Here is an 18,183-nt window from a genome sequence, read left to right as displayed (position 1 = left end):
CGACAGATTGCTGTTTAGCTTCGTAGAATGTAATTATGGTCTTGTAATGGACAGCGTATTAATCTAGTAAACCTAATTTTGGAAGCATACAGAATCCATTTGCAAGCAACTAGTTAACTACTATATATTGCAGACTACTAACTATAATTCACATAAGTACTTATGTAGAGATAAAGCAAATGTCGTACTATCAGAAGGGCTTCTTTCTAACCGAGTGATCCCCTCGATAAAGTTGAATTTATGTGGGTAATATGCATCATTTTTATCGCCCGCTACTATTATCTTTCATAAAAGCTTTTAGCCTGTGTAAGCACCTTTCACGACACGTCGGTGTAGTCACTGTCGCACCTCTCTAAATTTAGTAAACGATTTAAACCATGTCGCCGCGTTTCATACAGCATGATATTCATTAAAATGTTGTCTGTTTAAATGCGACAGCAACGCCCTATAAATGGCATGGCGGCTGCATTCGAATGTGGAACATCTAATTAACGTTTGTTCATCCCACGTTCAGCCTAGCTGCGCGCGACAGAAAGTTCTTTCTCGCTATCGCTGTGCAAATACCAAGACTATGCAAGCATGAGTAAGCGATGCACTTGCATCGTGTACCAGCGTTTACAGTAATGTTAATTGGGTAGGCACTTACCTTTTTCTTTTTGCAAGTAGAAATTAAGGAACGAATGAAAGATGAGGTCGTGAATTGATTATATATTAACACGTACAGAGAAAAAAAATATATCTTCTTCTATCGTATGGGTTGTGAGATCGATGAACAACCTCATAAACCCTGGTGGCAGGATTACTATTGAGTCGCCAAAAGCTGACATGGTTCATGTAACGACTACATACTACTTGTAAGTACTTAAATAAAATAGTGGTCGAGACCGATTGCTTAACACGCCCTCCGAAGCACGGACCATCTGACTTTCGAACAATCGGGTGATCACTTAACCGGCCTTCAGTGTCTTAAACTGCTATTTTTTTGTTTATATCTCGTCCTTTTCGGAACCTGATGAATTTATCTTTGAGGTTGGGTAAGGAAGGCCTAGTCAAACAAACAATACCTAAAAAGTACAGTAATGTAAGTAAACTGAATGAAGCCAGGATATTGGAAGTGCGTTCTATCGTGAACATGGGATTCTGTCGTCTACACATTGGTTATTGTGATTACCTAATGTGAGTGTGTATGTACTATCACGATTACTAATATGTTTACCTTTGAAACCATGTCACATTAACTTTTTTGACAATTTAAACCTTAAGCCTCATTAAATGTCAAATATGATAGTGCGGCAGGGTTCTAAAGTGGGTACATGATATTGCTCATGACTGTACGTAGACACAAACCTATTTTGTGATGTAATCGTGTCTACAAAAGTACAATAAGCCACTACTTTGTAAAGACTGATGGGTAGGGCTAGGTCGTTGTGAAAAATTGCTTCGTGACGTGGTGTCAGTGAGACTATGGGTCACGAGGCTGCTGACAACCACAATCACAATTTAGGGCGCGCCGCCCTTCAATGTCGCCTGCCTATTGTACACCGACCCGATGAGAGACTTTCCAGGCCACGTGCGCTAATAAAAATACAGATGGCGCTGTGTAACGCTGCCTTCGTTTAATCAAATCAAATCAAATATACTTTATTGCACAGAACTAAAATTTCAACAATCAGACATAACACATGAATACACTACAATTTAGGCGGCCTTATTGCTCTAGAACAATTTCTTCCAGGCAACCAACAAAAGGAGACAAACATTTACAACTTGGATGCGGGATGGTGCAACAAAAAATAAATAAATAAATACCTAAAAGTAAAACTAAAGTTAATATAATAAATATTCTATACTATACGTACATATATTAATAAATACTCAATTTAATATAATCCATATATACTAAAAATATACCTAACCATAATCTAAAGAAAACTATAATAATAAATAATAGACTATACACACACATACAAGACAGGTATTGAAATAAATAAAATACATCATACATAATAGTAATATCCTAAGAATATCCACATAAGGATTCAAAATGAGCTCGCAACTGGTTTTTGACTATCTAATGGATTCCAGACATTACGCGTCCTTTATCTTTGTTTTTGGATATTAAATGATGACCCTTATTACACCCAGGCATAACACATCTTCCACCTATTATTATTCTAATTAAAATAAAGAAAAGCAATAAAGGTTTACATAATTCTATACAAATATGAAGCTTCATTAATTTTTATAATATATGCCTTTGCCATTATATCATATTGTTGAATAATTATTTATCCGAGCAATGAGAAAATAGGTGGAAAAGACGCAGGATTTTCCAGGAACGGGTACACCTCCCAAACACCTTTGTTTCGCCGAATTCTTTGTTTCCGAGAGACCTCCGCCAGGTCTTGATTTGCCTTGGCTTACCTGGAAGTCTCTAAATAGACTTCGGATTCAGATGGGTCGAAGTAAGGACAATTTGTTCAGATGAGATTTCTCGAATGGCTCGGACTTAAAGAGCTAGTGCGGCACTGTTCCCCAAACGATGGAACATCTTACATCGTGTCCTGCATGCCCGAACACCTGCACGCAGGAGATAGGGCCATACTTGTTGCCAAATTTTGAGCCGATACTATTTAGTTTGCCATCGACACGATAAGAAGAAGATAGATAAATATCCCGTTGAAGTTATACAGCGCCATCTATCTGTTTTTTGGGGATTCTGGCGTGGAACGTCACTCATTACACATACATTTTTATTCTACAAACAATAGCTTCCGACCGCTATAGGCCGACCAAAATAGATTGACATTTGCATTGATTTGTATTCGGTGTCAAACACAATACACAATACTTTATCAACAGAATAAGATCGTGCGATGTTCGTTCCTACATTTTTAATTGGTATGGACTCGTGTGAGCTTTCAGAGTTTGAATGTGTCAGAGTGCCTATCTGCAAAAGAAACGTCGAGATTAAACCGGCATAGTCCGTTGAATCTTCTCCATTAAACCAGCATACTATTTTTGGATGAGAGTTAGATACAAATTCAGTAGGTAAATAGGGTTGGATTTCCATATAATATGATTAAAAAAACTTTATAGCCGCTGTTCTGAGAACTCATGATTTTCATCGTAGTGTCGCTGGTTTTCGGCCAAAATTAGACTTTATGAGTCAGAATTCAAGTTTGGATCGTAGATAATTGATATCACGTGGTTTCCACTCTCGCGGTAAATGCCCCCCCCCCCCCCCCCCGCCTATTACATAGGACTTAAACCCCAACACTGGTAAAACTGGCGAGCAGTGGATCTACTACTCGGAATAGAGGAAAGGGGTCGGAAGGGCCGAAGTGAGCGCAAATCGCGCGCCATACAAATATCAGCAAATAGTTCTTACCCTGACTCCAGGGTTGATGAGGTTAATCACCTCACAACCCACACGATAGAAGAAGAAGAAGTTCATACTTCAACTTTGCAACCCATTCGTCCGCAAACTTTACGACGCACAAAGCTCTACGATAGTATATTAAAAGCTCGTATAATATTGTGCATTATACGATGCAGGGAAAAAATCTAATATCGACTATGAAGCAAAGAGATCCCTACTTATTATGATAAGGAGGATCTTGCTTTCCTATGGGAAAGCTAAAACTCTTATTATGATCGGCCTTTTATCAAAAATAAAACTTTTTTATGCAGTATTTTACGAAATCTATTAATGAATTTGCAGCTTATCACATAAATCAGATAAAGTATATGTTGCCGGTAAAATGGCTGTGGAATTTGAGAAGTAGTAGAGCTATCATAGTTATGTGTTTACAGGAGCAGTAGTAAAAAGATTGGCGTTGGACCGGCGACAGCGGTTCTCATACAAAATGCGTGTTAAGGCCTTCCGACCTTTTTCTTTTATTTCGTGGTGTATAGTACATCTAAAAAATGAACCATACCATACCATTTCTAAATGAGCCATGTCAGGGGCCTTTAGCGGCTCAATAGTAACCCTTATACCAGGGTTGATGACGTTGGTACTCCGCCTTACAACCCACACGATAGAAGAGAGTACATCTATACACACACAGACACACACTTATACCTCTACCTACCCTTTCGGGAACACAAGCGTGAATTTTGTTTGTGTGATTTTTGTACTTTCGTAAGTGACTGTTTTTCTGTAACCATTTTACACCATACTCATTTAGGGCCTTATAAATTGGCAATGAATATACAGAGAGTAAGCACGCGAAGTCGCGGGCAGTAAGCTAGCCATTTATAACTGACTATGTTATTATACTTACAATAGCAACCAAAAGGATGAAAGTGGTGTATGAACAATCCAGAATTGGATGCTTTATTCTCATTGTATACTCCGGAGGGATTAGACAAAATGATATATTTGTATGAGAACAAAAACGTTGAAAATGGCCACGGCTTTTTTAGCTTCGAGAATAATGAAGCTCGCGAGAATCTCTAGAGATGAATCAGATGAACGGACGCTGTGGGGAGCGCGTCTTGTACGTGATGTAACACTTCGTATAACTGGTGAATTTTTGAGAAACGCTCCACAAAATACCTACCACTCTACTTGGTAAGATTTTTAAAAAGGTTTGGTTACTATCCCTAGGACGTGTTTTACCATTTGTTCTAAACTGTTTGAAAGACTGTTAGTAGATAGTAGAAAATTGTTAGTAGTAATCTTCGATCCAAATATTATGTTCGAAGGTCTTTTTTTACCTTTGATGGGTTTGCTCTTGGCCCCAGACTTGCCCGAAGGCATTGACGAGGCCTAAGATGGAGCGAGCTCGCCCAGAAGGTGCCTGTTCACTCTGTAGTGGTAGGAATCATCCAGATTGGTATTCTGACAATTTATCAGAAAGTTGAAAAGTCATGCATTACAATACACGTCAGAAGAATCAGATGATGACTGTTTTATACAACATTAAATAAAAATTGAACATAATATACTGGAATTGCTATTTTCAACACAATTCTCATTTTAAAATATGGCGAAAGTTTAAAGAGAAATTGCGGTCAAAGTTTATTTGTATTTTTAATATGAGACGCTACTACTGCTTCTTTGCAAAAGTTTATACCTACGACCAACTTTTGGAATTCTAAACAGCCAAAACGTAAAATTCTTACTTGAAATAAAACAAAACTATTTACTTAAATAAGTATCATCATCATCATTACCAGCCGAACGAGGCCCACTGCTGGGCATAGGCCTCCCCCAAATAAGTATATTCTATTCTAACCCAGAAGGGTAAGTATCTAAATATGTTTCTGTGTAACAACGCCTTGTGTTCATTTATCAAAACAAATGTGGTTGTTACATTGCTATTCATCATTTCACTTTTGCCTAAACATAATTGTTCACCTTTATAATAATATATGAATATAAACTCACGCCCGTAATCCTTAACGGTGAGCAAAACCCCAAATAATCAGAAGTCTCGTTCCCACTTCTGATGTTGAACCGTATGAGGTTATTAGTGCATCACGCACACAGAATGGATTCAAACTCTTTTGTTGGCCAAACACAAAACGCATTCAGCTGCTTACAGCTTAATGCGTTTTGTGTTTGATCCACTCCTAATCCAGCAGCATAAACGCTTAATTGTTCGGGTTTGAAAGATGTCAACAACGACTGACTGCTGCAATCTCAGCACTCAGGCTTAGACTAATCGTCGACCCATCAGCTTCTCAGATTAGCACCGATCACTTATGCTAAGTGGTCCATTAAATATATACTTAGATATTATTGTTATATCTTCGTGTTCCAATTATGTTGAACATGATTAAGTGGCGGCGCGGGTGCGTTGCGTACAGGTGGCATAGGCCCGTTATCATTATCGGCTACAGTCTCCCCAAGAGCAAACCCCCTAACATCGCGAATAGCAACCCTGTTACTTTATATTATCGACCAACATTTAATGAGACGTACATTATATTAAATAGTGTGAACATTGGTACTGGTTGGCGGTACCTATTCTGTATTTTACTTAGAATATACCTCGCGTAGTGTACGCAGTTGCTTCATGATCTGATACTATGATACCGCGCCGTTCGATCTGCGGTCAACCACACTTTGGGTCTCATTTCACCCATTCGTTGAATATCCCTACCTATTTATCAAACCGCTTAACACAAATAAATCAAATTAATCAAGGATGATGCGTAGGTATCGGTTATCTATATCGCCGATTCATTTATCTGTTTTTGCCGGGATTTATGAAAATTGGTGTTTTTATAAAGTTTTATCTGCTCTGTCTGAATTTCAACTTTATCACACCGTACCTTAACAGTCGCGCCGACGTATTACGTGAAATCATTTTTTTACAATAAGTATATACTTAATTTATTTTATGAATATAAAAGTTGTAAATGACGTTATACAAATTTGGTCTTGGGCAATATTTCATATATTTAATAGATTTTAAGATACAGCGGGTAGAGTAGAGCGCGTAGCCATTTGTAATTTTTATAATGACATACTTTGTTGATAAGCAATATAAAGAAACTGTAGGCTGGTATAGGTATGTTGGGGTTGCTCGGAATCACATCGCGTGGCTCCCTCGCCGCAATCATCAACCATAATCAGACGGAACAAAGAAACTGACGCGTCGCCCGTACGCGTGGAGGCTCCCCCTGCAATACCAACCTATAGGTACACCTACAGGGCACGTCCCCAGATCGATATAAGGTTATCTCAAAAATCACAACACACTAACCCTAATAACAGTGTTGAAGTAGGGTAAAAGAATATAAAAACCGGCCGTGTCGTGTCCAGAAAAATAAATATGTAATAGGTGGTGTAACCACCAACCCGCAGTGGAGCAGCGTGGTGGAGTATGCTCCATACCCTCTCCGGTTGATTGAGAGGAGGCCTGTGCCCAGCAGTGGGACGTATATAGGCAGTTTATGTTATGTAGGTGGTGTAACCGACAAATGTCTGACAAAGGATCACGTTCTGACTAACGTCAGCACCGTCATATATCTAGCCCCTAATGCTATCTCCCAATGGATACGATGGCGTATCGACGTATTTTTTTTTTCTTTTATTTGTTTCCGAAAGAGTGTATTTACAAACGTACGTGAATTGAATCGAACGATTTTTAAACATTTTTATTTTCGACTCGTCCACTTCACAATTTCAATGCGATGACAATGATTTCGGCAGATTTTAGAGAGAGAGACAATACATCAGTCGATGTCCAACTACGTGAAAAAAATAGTCGTGCGGTTGCGGCACGACCCAGCGCACAAAAGCCCCTCTACGATCAATATTTTTTTCTACCCTTCACTAAACAGAAAAACATTACAAGCTATTTTTTTACAAAAGTTCGCTTAGGCAACCCAAATTCGTAAACAATGTGAAAAAATTTAAGCAGGCAGCATACTTGAGCTCCTGAAAATTTATACCGCTTTGAGAAGTACTTTTGTAAGTACTTAGTATTCTTAGGTATTACCTTTAAGTATATCAGTTTTTTGTAGTTTATGTTTATAGCCTTCACAATAGTATTTCCTTTAAGTAAGTAAACCAGTTTTTTGTAACTCTATCCTACGTAAGTATTCTACTTTATGTTTATAGCATAGAAAATAGAAATAACCTATTTTTTTTAATTATGTTAAAAAACAGACAAGTACCTAACATAGTCAGTTGCGGGTACATACTTCAATGTTATAAATACATATCTACTGTTTTCTTGTTACGTTATGTGAAGACCTACAAACAAACATATTCCTGTACTTCCACGTATAATAATATTACATTTCAATGTTTACAGAGGCCTTCTATGTAGTAGCTCGTTTCCAATTACGCTAGTCATTTTAAATTAAGCAAACAAGCTTTGTTTAATGTAAATTATTAGATTGTTCTAAATGTTTTAGATTCTAAGATTGTTATGTCTTATTTTTCTTAATATAATTGTTAACCGTATTCTACTAGTAAGTAGTTAAGTTTCCACCGAACTTGATGTGATAATTTTATTAACTTTAAGCGAAAATTGTATCTCATTGAGCCACTGCGATACAGGATGATCCCATGCAAAATTGCAAAGAATTTTATTATTATTTATTATTATAGATAGGTTTAAGTACCTCTATAATAGTTCTACTGACTACATTAAATAAAAAATAACTTTATGTAAGAAAGAAAGAAATGAGTAACCGAAAGTGAAACGTATTCTCTCGGCATTAATATTATCTTCATTGTCTGCAGCCTCCGTGGTGTAGTGGTTAGAGCGTTAGGCTCACGATCTGGAGGTCCGGGTTCGATTCCCGATGGGGACATTGTCGAAATCACTTTGTGAGACTGTCCTTTGTTTGGTAAGGACTTTTAAGGCTTGAATCACCTGATTGTCTGAAAAAGTAAGATGATTCCGTGCTTCGGAGGGCACGTTAAGCCATTGGTCCCGGCTATTTGCCGTAAAAACACCTCCACCAACCCGCATTGGAGCAGCGTGTAGTATGCTCCATACCCCCTCCGGTTGATTGAGGGGGGCCTGTGCCCAGCAGTGGGACGTTATATGGGCAGTTTATGTATCCTAAAAAGGAAAAATATAAATATCTTTATTTATTGTCCTTTTCCGTATAGGCGGGGTAAATGTTTGTGCCCTAGTGTGGAGGTATGAAGGAAAACCGGGAAAAGCTGACACCAATCTCAAGGAATTGTGTTCGCCGTTTTGTGTGATTGAGAGGTTGGAACCGTTATTCAAATAGAAAGACAATGGAAACTCTGTCCCTACAAAAGTATCGTATTTGTATCCAAATTAAAATAAAAGTAAAACAGAGTAATCAGAAGACTTGACTCTTGAAACGAATTCTGAAAATTCACAGGATAAAACTATAAGTACTTAAAGAAAGAAATGATAAAGAGAAAAAGTTAGACATCAATGAGCACTAAATCTCTTAATTAATCGAAGCAATAAAACAATACATAATCCATTAGATAGCTTCACCGCAGGTTGATGGAGGGATCTATTAATGGCATCCATACTATTAATCTCTAAACGTGTTGAACCTACGTTAATCAATATCCAATTACGCTCAGTATTATTGATACAATATACACGTTTTAAGACAACGAAAGCAATTAACGAATAAAAGCTATAGCAGAGAAACGTGAAGAGCACAATAATGACGAAATTGATGCTGACGGTTAGTACCGTTAGTAAGGGAGGAGTCACACGACGCTATGACGTCATAACGCATCGTGTACCACGTCGTTGTGATTTTAAATATGTATGACAACGTATCGTGTGGCTATAGGCGATATGTCGATGAAAATAGTTACGACTGTTCTTCTCAGTGCGTCATAACGACCTCCGTGGTCCAGTGGTTGAGCGTTGGGCTCACGATCCGGAGGTCCCGGGTTCGAATCCCGGTGGGGACACACCAACAAAAAATACTTTGTAATCCCTAGTTTCGTTTGGACACTACAGGCTGATCACCCGATTGTCCTATAGCAAGATGATATGTGCTTTGGAAGGCACGTGGAGCCGTTGGATCCGGTTACTACTTACTGATGTAAGTATTTAATCGGTACATGAGTCCTTTGGCGGCTCAGTAATAACCCTGACACCAGGGTTGATGAGGTTGGTATTCCACCTCATAACCCACACAATAAGAAGAAGAAGAAGTGCGTCATAATCATAATTCCTTGTGAATAGTCTCCTCTTCATTTTTCGTGGCTTTGGCGGGAATTTAAAGGCCTTTGACCACACAAGACAAATAAGGTACCAACACAGAATGTATTAGAAAATATTAAGTTAACGCTCCATATTTCTTCGGAAGATACTCTGCAGGCACCAGATATTCCGGACCGTAAGTTCAACAGCAATAAAGAGTAGCTTAAAAGATGACGGGGCTAAGAAGTAGAACGACAAGCTAAAATGAAACATGAAAATATTGATACAAATTATCTTCCCCGTAGGTATCGCACGAGTATATTTTATCAGATTTGCTGCTACAGACAAAATGATTTACCATCCATTTGTCTCATTTTTCGCATATTGGCTGACTCAAATCAGGATTACAATATGACCTTCCTTTGAACACAATCGAACCTTCTTTAAAGATGACAAAATTAATTTACTTATTACGTTAATCGCTAATCTACCTTGGCACCAATTAGGTAGGCACCTTATTCTAAAAATAAAATAGTGCTAATTATTGGTAAGCACAAGATATAATAGCTTTTAAAATTTTAATGTAAATGTAATATTTTTATTAAAATAGGCTCGCGTTTGACCACTATCTCACTTGATGGTAACTGACGATGTGGTCGAGGGTGGATCACGTTTACCTAGCAAATGCCTATTCACAATAGCCTTGAAGACTCCCAGATTAAAACGAGTTGGAAAAAATAGGCGACAGCACGCAGATCCGATCCTTCGCTATTCGCATCAATAAGGAAGAGGGGAAACGTTTAGTGCGGATTAGTGGTATATTCACAACATAAAGCATGAAATGCCTGCCGACGACGTCTAGCTGCCCATAGATGGAATGGAGCGGATAGAATTAACTCGTAAAGTTCGTGCGCACACTCGCCGACGTGTATCCTATAAAAGACCGACAGACAAGTTACCCTTCGTCTGTGGTCCAAACTTTGGAGTCGAGTCTTCACTAGCGAGTCATCGTCTATGATCTTTACTCGTCGCTCCACCCAGTCGAGAGCGGCCAACTGAGAGTTGACAGAGCCTTTGCCAAAAGTGACAGCAGTACTCCATACAAGGACGCATCTGTGTTGTATATAGATCGAGTAACTGCTCTGATGTGAAGTATTGTCTGACTTTAGAAAGGATGCCTAATTTTTTGGCTGCAGTATTCGCTTCGGATCGACATAGAAGCCGAAATTTAAGGTGGCGGTTAGGCCCCAAGAGCTCGTGATGATCGGTGGTATATGGTATTTGGTATGGATACTCCGAAAAGTCTGAGTCAGATGGAATTAACTCCATTTTGCGGTGAACAGACACGCCTGGGTCTTGAAAGCGTTGAATCCAACCAGGTTGTTGTCACCCCAGTCTGACGAACTTAAGGGTCAGATTCTCACTATTTATAAGATCCTCTCTGAGAACACTGACATCCCTGGCGCTCGTGCATTAGACACGTATCTCTCCATCACTGTGCTATCGTCTGCATACCAAAAGATACCGGGCATAATCAGCAGTGCATTGATGTGGAGCAGGAAAATAGTCGCGGAGAGAACAGACCCCTGAGGGAATCCGGCATATTAATACCACGTCGATCAGACGAACACCCGTCAACGACTACCCGAATCGATCTATCCCTCAGGAAGTCTGATTTCCAATTATACGTTCAGAAATTTCGCAGCAGGTTTCGTGGGTATTAAACATCTCTGAAAGCTTTATTTATATCTCTACAAACGCTGATCCAAACATTTTTATTTGAATAGGTAAAATCTAGATAGAACTTAGTATTTATTATTTACACAACGTGCTACAAAGAAAAGACAACTCACGAACCATATGAAAATCGCATGATGCAAATTTAAAATTATGTAAAGTATCCTTTTGAAACTGCACTTTGTTATGAGTAACATAAAGTTTGCCGGTGAGTAAACCAATATACTTATAAGTACACAAAAGAATTGTCATATAGAAAGTAAAATATACAGGGTGTTGGTGACATTGTAACGAAAACTTTGAGGGTGATTCAGACCAAGATTCTTGATATCAAGTGGAATTTTCCGTCGCAAAGTAAGGAACTGAAAATAATTAAAAAAAAATACTTACATTACACTAATAAATTAATTTAGTAGACATTAATTTCTACTTGCTATCAACTAAATCATGGTCTGAATCATCCCCCTCAGTATTCGTTACGATGTCACTAACACCCAGTATATACACTTTGTAGTACTTAAGCCTGGAAATCGGTAGGATTTCCGTAAGCTTTCATTTTAATTTACTTAACATAAAATCCCCCTCAGTCAAAATTTAGTTCTATAATACATTTTTTATGAAGGGCCCGAACCCGCTTGCAACTTTCCATGTCCTGAAAAAAATAAAAACGTAAAAAAAACGTAATACGGAAAAAGTGTGACTGACACGTAAGCGAGCACCATTACAATCAGATTTATTATATACTGCTTTTACTACCTCGTTGTTAATTTTTATATTAAAAACTTATTAGAAATATTTTGATAAGAGTGTAAGAAACGTTTCTGCCCACCCCAATCGGAATTCAGCGCAGTCTTTTGTACATTGCGAGGGTCATATCTGCATATTATTGTTTACTTTACACTTAAATACATTCAAGTCATTGGCCTTTACATCTTTATCAGATGATTCAAACAGCGTTTCTGTGGCAGCTTTTAAAATGGCTGTAAAGTCCGATGCGAGAGCGACAGTAGCTGCCGCACGACTGGCATTGTACTTGACGGTTATTAGGTGGTACAGGTGATAAATCGGCCCTTTCATTTCTGTGTCGCCTCTCGCGCTTGTCGGCTAGAATCAAGTAGTACATTCAAGTAGTGATACATTAAATAATAATAAACAGTAAAGCAGATGGAATACGCAAGCGTATGCAGAAACTAAAAGATGATCTAGTGCAGCCTTTTCCACCAAGGTCACACTATTCATTAAACCGTTAAATGTTGGCGAGCAGTGCTCGTTTTGAAATAATGTAAAACATCCGAGAGAACCATCGTTACTCGTGTTTATGCGCAGTAGTCTTTAATTTATGTACAAATTATGGTTTTGCGTTATCTTTCTATTCAAAGAGTTCGCTTGAAACAGCGAGCGAAAATATTCTCGTTATTTCTGCACGGCGCTTCAATCTCAAGCATTTTTAAGCAAGTTTGTGCAGAATTTCATTTTCCTATTTTATGTCAAAATGATCTTTAACTAAAGCAAAATAAGATCAAGGTTCGTTAACGTTGCTGTAACTTTATGAAGCAATTATTTTGACCTTTTGAAGTCTTCCGTAAAAAGCTCAATCCAGTTTATGTTACTCAATACGTTGTTTATTTGCTTTCCACAATGGTATTATGCCTATTAGGCCTAAATATTATTTAAGTAGGCCTATATATTTTAGGTTCTGTTATGGAAATGCAAAACAAACATTTGCTTTCGGTTAAACCCACTTCAAACACGTCACTTCATTTTCCCGACAGACTAGGAATTACCGTGTTCGTATTTTTAAATATCCACACAGTCTATGTATGGCCGGTGACAGATTATTTTGTAACGGCATTTTTTGACAGTTTTGTTTTTTAAAAACAAAACTGTTTCCGTGAGTAACTTTAACGATGGCGATGCAGCGATGATGTTTGTATCACCAACAAAATATATGACACCTGTATTATAAATGCGAAAATGAATGTTTATTTATAACACTTTCCCACTTTGATTTAATCACTCCATCGAATAGGGCAAGACAAAAGCCATCCAATATCTTTCTATTGTTTCTCAAGTTTTTTTATTACCCAGTAAGGTAGTGTAACTTTGTACAATTATTATCCAATAACTATTAGGATACGTTAAAATAATGATCGTTTTACAACACAATAACTTATCGATATCTACTGGCAGTAAGTTTTACGACGTAGTTATAATCTCTCGCTCGGAGGCAAAAGCTCGGAAGCGACAAAACCTTATTGCTACTCCGCCTAATGACCACCATTCAGAATGACAATTCCATTCATTCCTCGTTCTTACATTTCAGTTGTACTGTCAATTATCTAATGTAAGAAAATAATAGGTAAGTAACTGCCTCTGCAGCCGTAAATTGAATTGCAGTTGCATTAAATAAAGAAAGACCAGTTGCATTAATTATACTTCAGCAACTTCAGCTACCGATTGTGGCCGATTCTGGCAGACACAAAATCAAATTTCTTGACAGTTCTCAAACCAGTTTTAACTATGTTTTTCTGGCGCGTATATCCATGGATCTCATTTTAGAATTTACGTTACGGGGTAAAATATAACCAGCTCAATCTCTGTAGAGTATAAGAGAGTCTATAAATTGATTATATTAAGTTCCATCGTGGAAAATTGGTGAAAAGATTTTTCGGACCCTTTTTTTAAAATGCTGTTTTTAACTTCGTAAAAATATATATAGGCGAAGTTCTTGCGTAAGCACCTAGAGTACAAATACATTGCATGACGTCGAAATAGATAAATAGAAGGTAAGCCGTAATAATTTATTGGCTATCCAATTCTTAATCTATTGGCATGCCGTTCACAAAAGTACAATGGGGAACCAATAGAAAAGCCGCGACTACATTTCTTGGAATTTATAGGTGACACCTGTTGTCATAAATTGACAACTCCAAAGACCTCCCTAGCTTGTATACGGTGAAAGGGGCGCGTGACGATATTCGAATGGTTTCCGGAATTTATATAGATTATATGCATTGTCTGGTTGGCCAGTGATATGTAGCATTGATTTTTCAGATGCAACGTTGCAAAATGAGGCTCTTTTAACACCCGGATAGCTGCCATATAAGAGGAGCCGCATTGAGTGTGGAGTAGGAGATTAAAAGCCACCGTGCGTCGTAGAATCTGAAATAGCGACAAACGCGCTCTAAAAAATACCTCCTCGACCTCTCGGCAACCAGTTTGAATACGTAACAAAATTTACACAGATAGGTTTGTTTCTTTTCTCACTTTATTAGCTATCCTCTTGGTCAAGGCAGGTGTCAAAAGGAAAGTGGTTTATTCTGGCATTTGTTTTTTAGTTTATAAAAGACACGCACTTCTCACTATCTAGGGTTGTTAGTGACATCGTAACGGGAATAATTCAGCTCATTTTCTTAGTTAATATGAAATGGAATTTTCCGTCACAAAATTCATGTTTTTTAGTGTTTTTTAAACTTATTTTCAATTGTATACATTCGCGATTGAAAACTGCCCACCATCATACACCCCGTACAAGTACGTACAAGCAAGTGTTAGTGACACCGTAACAAATACTGAGTTGTTGTCAAGTGGAATTTTCTGAAGCCTTATTAAATATACTACATACTATATTTTCCGAAAAATAGGTAGACGCAAAACAAATTACCTACCTAAGCACTTAATTAAAGAGTAAGTACGCATTACCAGTGCGATTCAAAGCACACGTTCTGAAACCTGCTTGGTTAAGTTACCTATTACTCACAATATTAGTACCTAATTTACTACAGTCAGGGGTATGGTTTATCATAAAATATGCAAAAATGTGTGAACTAGTACACATGCACGTACCGCTCCCACGTTGCAGCTAAATGACGTCTTAATGTCAATTATTAATTCATTCCGATTGATTCCAATGCACCACAGTAATGTCACAGAACAGAAAAAATAAAACATCAAAAAATACGAAAAAAAATAACTACGAAACGACTACGACAACTATAAATGACTACGATTTGGCTACGTTAAAAAGTATGCAAGTCATAAATGAATGAAATGAAAAAATGAAATTACTACGCGTATGAACGCGTAGTAATTTCTTTTGGAGTAGGCTTCCTTTCGTGTTCCTGTTAGACATTTTGTGCACTATGAAATGAAAAATGTTTTTATTACCAGAAAACAATACAATGAGGCACATAAAGTAGGATGGGTACTTATATTAAAAATATATCCAAATGAACAGAGGTTCCCAAACCAGGCGGAGCCTGTATCTTGGGAAACCGTTAAAAAAGGGTACATGTGATGTTGGCGCATAGTTTGCCAAAGGAAACTTAAAATTAAACTTACATCTAAGTTTTAGAGTGAAGGGTGTGTATGTTAAGTAGGAATATGAATGTGGGAGTATGCGAGTTTAGCGTATGCGAGTATAATAGTAGAAGTTATCATAACGATAATAAGTCAGTAACAAAATAAGTGCATATGTATTTATGTATGTTAGGGTGTATGTGTGGGGGTCAGACTTAGGATGAATTTATGTGTGTGAGGGTGTACGTTTTAAACGTTTACTATAGTAACATATACCTACATCAAACATCAATGAGCATGTGCGTCTAAACTTGGTACTTATATTAATTTCTTTTGATATAAGTATTTAGATAATAATAGTAAGTAATAGGCCAATTTCCAACTAATCAAATCAGTAATTTTTTACTAGACGTCAAAACACGAAATTACTATGGAATTTCTACTTCAAAGCACGCTGTGACGTCATAAAAACGTGATAGAATGGCGGACTTATTATTACGTTTTTCTTAACTAATATTTGTAAATAAGTTAAATAGAAAAACGATAATGTTTTTCGTTTTATTTTAGGTCTGTCTTTATTTAGTAATCAGAATTTCACAATTTATATTGATCCTAGTACACGATACATTTGTGTGTTTGAATATTGACTGCTTATTGTTTCAGTTATAATTGTTTTATCTATGACCAATCTGATGCCTGTAATTAGTCTATGAACGCATCGGACATCTACAGCGGACTACGGTTCGCTTGTTTACCGAACAGAATGCTATAAAAGCTATATGCTAACTTTTCTTTACGCCCCTGTGGTTTGAAATGATTATAGCACATCATAGACTTCTTTCGCAGAATGGTATATAATTTCCTTTGCTATAATACAGAGTACTCGGCGATGCAATAAAGCGCAGACAGGTCAGCAAGGGAAATTCCCATTTAAGTGATACACTCGTGCAAAAAATACTCGAGGGTATTCTAGAATGGACACTTTAAGTGGTAGCTATTTTTTCGACCTGCTTAGCTATTTGTCGATTACGATAGCTTCTACGCTTCGGTATATAAGTAAGTATGCGTTATAATATATGCATGGAAAAATTACCATTTTTGGAACGTTTTTTACTGTATAACCATTTGTAATTTAGTCAATTTGATAAGGGTTGCGATTTGTGACAAAGAGTTCGATAGACCATTTTTCATACAAACTCATTATCTCTTACAAATTCTGTAGATACTCCGGTCCGCGGAGGTCCGTGTTGCTCTATTATAGATACATTTGATGTTTCATAAGTCATCTGGTAGGTCATCTGCCATCTAGTCTAATTGTCAATAGGGTAGTTTGCAACGTTTCCATCTAGTCAAATCAGTTACTTTTTACTAAACGTCAAAACACGAAGTTGCTATTGAATTTGTATGAAAAAGAAACCTATGACGTCATAGAAAAACGTGACAAAATGTCGCGCTTATAATTACATTTTTCTTTATTAAAATTCATAAATAAGTAAGGTAAAAGAAAACGTTTTTTGTCAGCTTTAAATGTGTCCTTATTTAGTAAGTAAGTAATCAGAATTTCATAATTAATCTTTGACCTTGGAAACTACCCAATTGTTCCGATGTTGCACGAATCCATCGCATTTTTCATACGTACGGATTTAGAGCATCGATGTTTTGTCACCACCACTCTATATTGTGGCTACATTACTACAACATAACCGGATAATAATGTGACAATAATTCCTGAATAATTGCGATATCAACATCGTTTTATAGTCCATTAATATAACATTGTGACAACGCAGCTTGGCAAAACAAATGTCGTTGTTATGGCGAAACCTCCCGTGTTTATAATCTCGTTTCAACTGTTATGGAATAAGCAAGGAATAAAAAAATCTAAACGCGTGATTATGTATACGTGGGTACACAGGTGTACCTATACACGCGATGGAAAATTCCACTTATAAGGTAAACGCTCCTATTACCGCCAGGTTAAGCTATGCTCTGATTACCTCTCAGAAATTAAGTACTTCTGTATTTGCTAGTGCAGCTTATTTATTTTATTTGTATTGTTATGACTGTCTTCTGCTAAATACATCAAGAATTTTTAATTTTGAGTGAATATTTTGGATAAAAAATAATTTTATGTCCGAAAACTCACTTTCCTCTATTACCGCCACATAAATTGCGGTTTCTTTCTATTACCGCCTTTGCTGCATCGAATACCGCCAACGAGATATCTAACCAACTATTCAGATACAATAAAATACTTTATTTAAAAAAAAAAGTTGTTTTTACCACTGTTAATGTAGTTAATAGATACATAAATTGGGAAGGCACTGTCTCTTAATAATACACCTTCACCCTGGAGCAGACGACGTCGCGAGAGTTGCAGATATCAAAACCCAAGCAGGCACCATAAAAAGGGCCTTCAATCGAATATGCCCTCTTACATGACCGAGGCTCTCACACTTGGCCCCCGGCACAAATGACCCGGCTCATAACACAGATGACTCGCAGACAACATAATCAGAAAGCAGAG

General features: G+C 37.3%; 1 protein-coding gene across 2 annotated transcripts in view; it reads right to left on the bottom strand.

Moving 5' to 3' along the window:
• Positions 1–18,183, bottom strand: part of LOC126379866 (frequenin-1) — a 217,539-nt gene that overhangs the window by 159,702 nt on the left and 39,654 nt on the right. The gene's annotated exons all lie outside the window — the stretch shown is intronic.

The sequence above is a fragment of the Pectinophora gossypiella genome, chromosome Z, assembly GCF_024362695.1.
Source record: "Pectinophora gossypiella chromosome Z, ilPecGoss1.1, whole genome shotgun sequence".
Lineage (NCBI taxonomy): Eukaryota > Metazoa > Arthropoda > Insecta > Lepidoptera > Gelechiidae > Pectinophora > Pectinophora gossypiella.
Note: the sequence above shows the minus strand (reverse complement) of the source record. Positions and strands in the feature narration are given on the sequence as shown.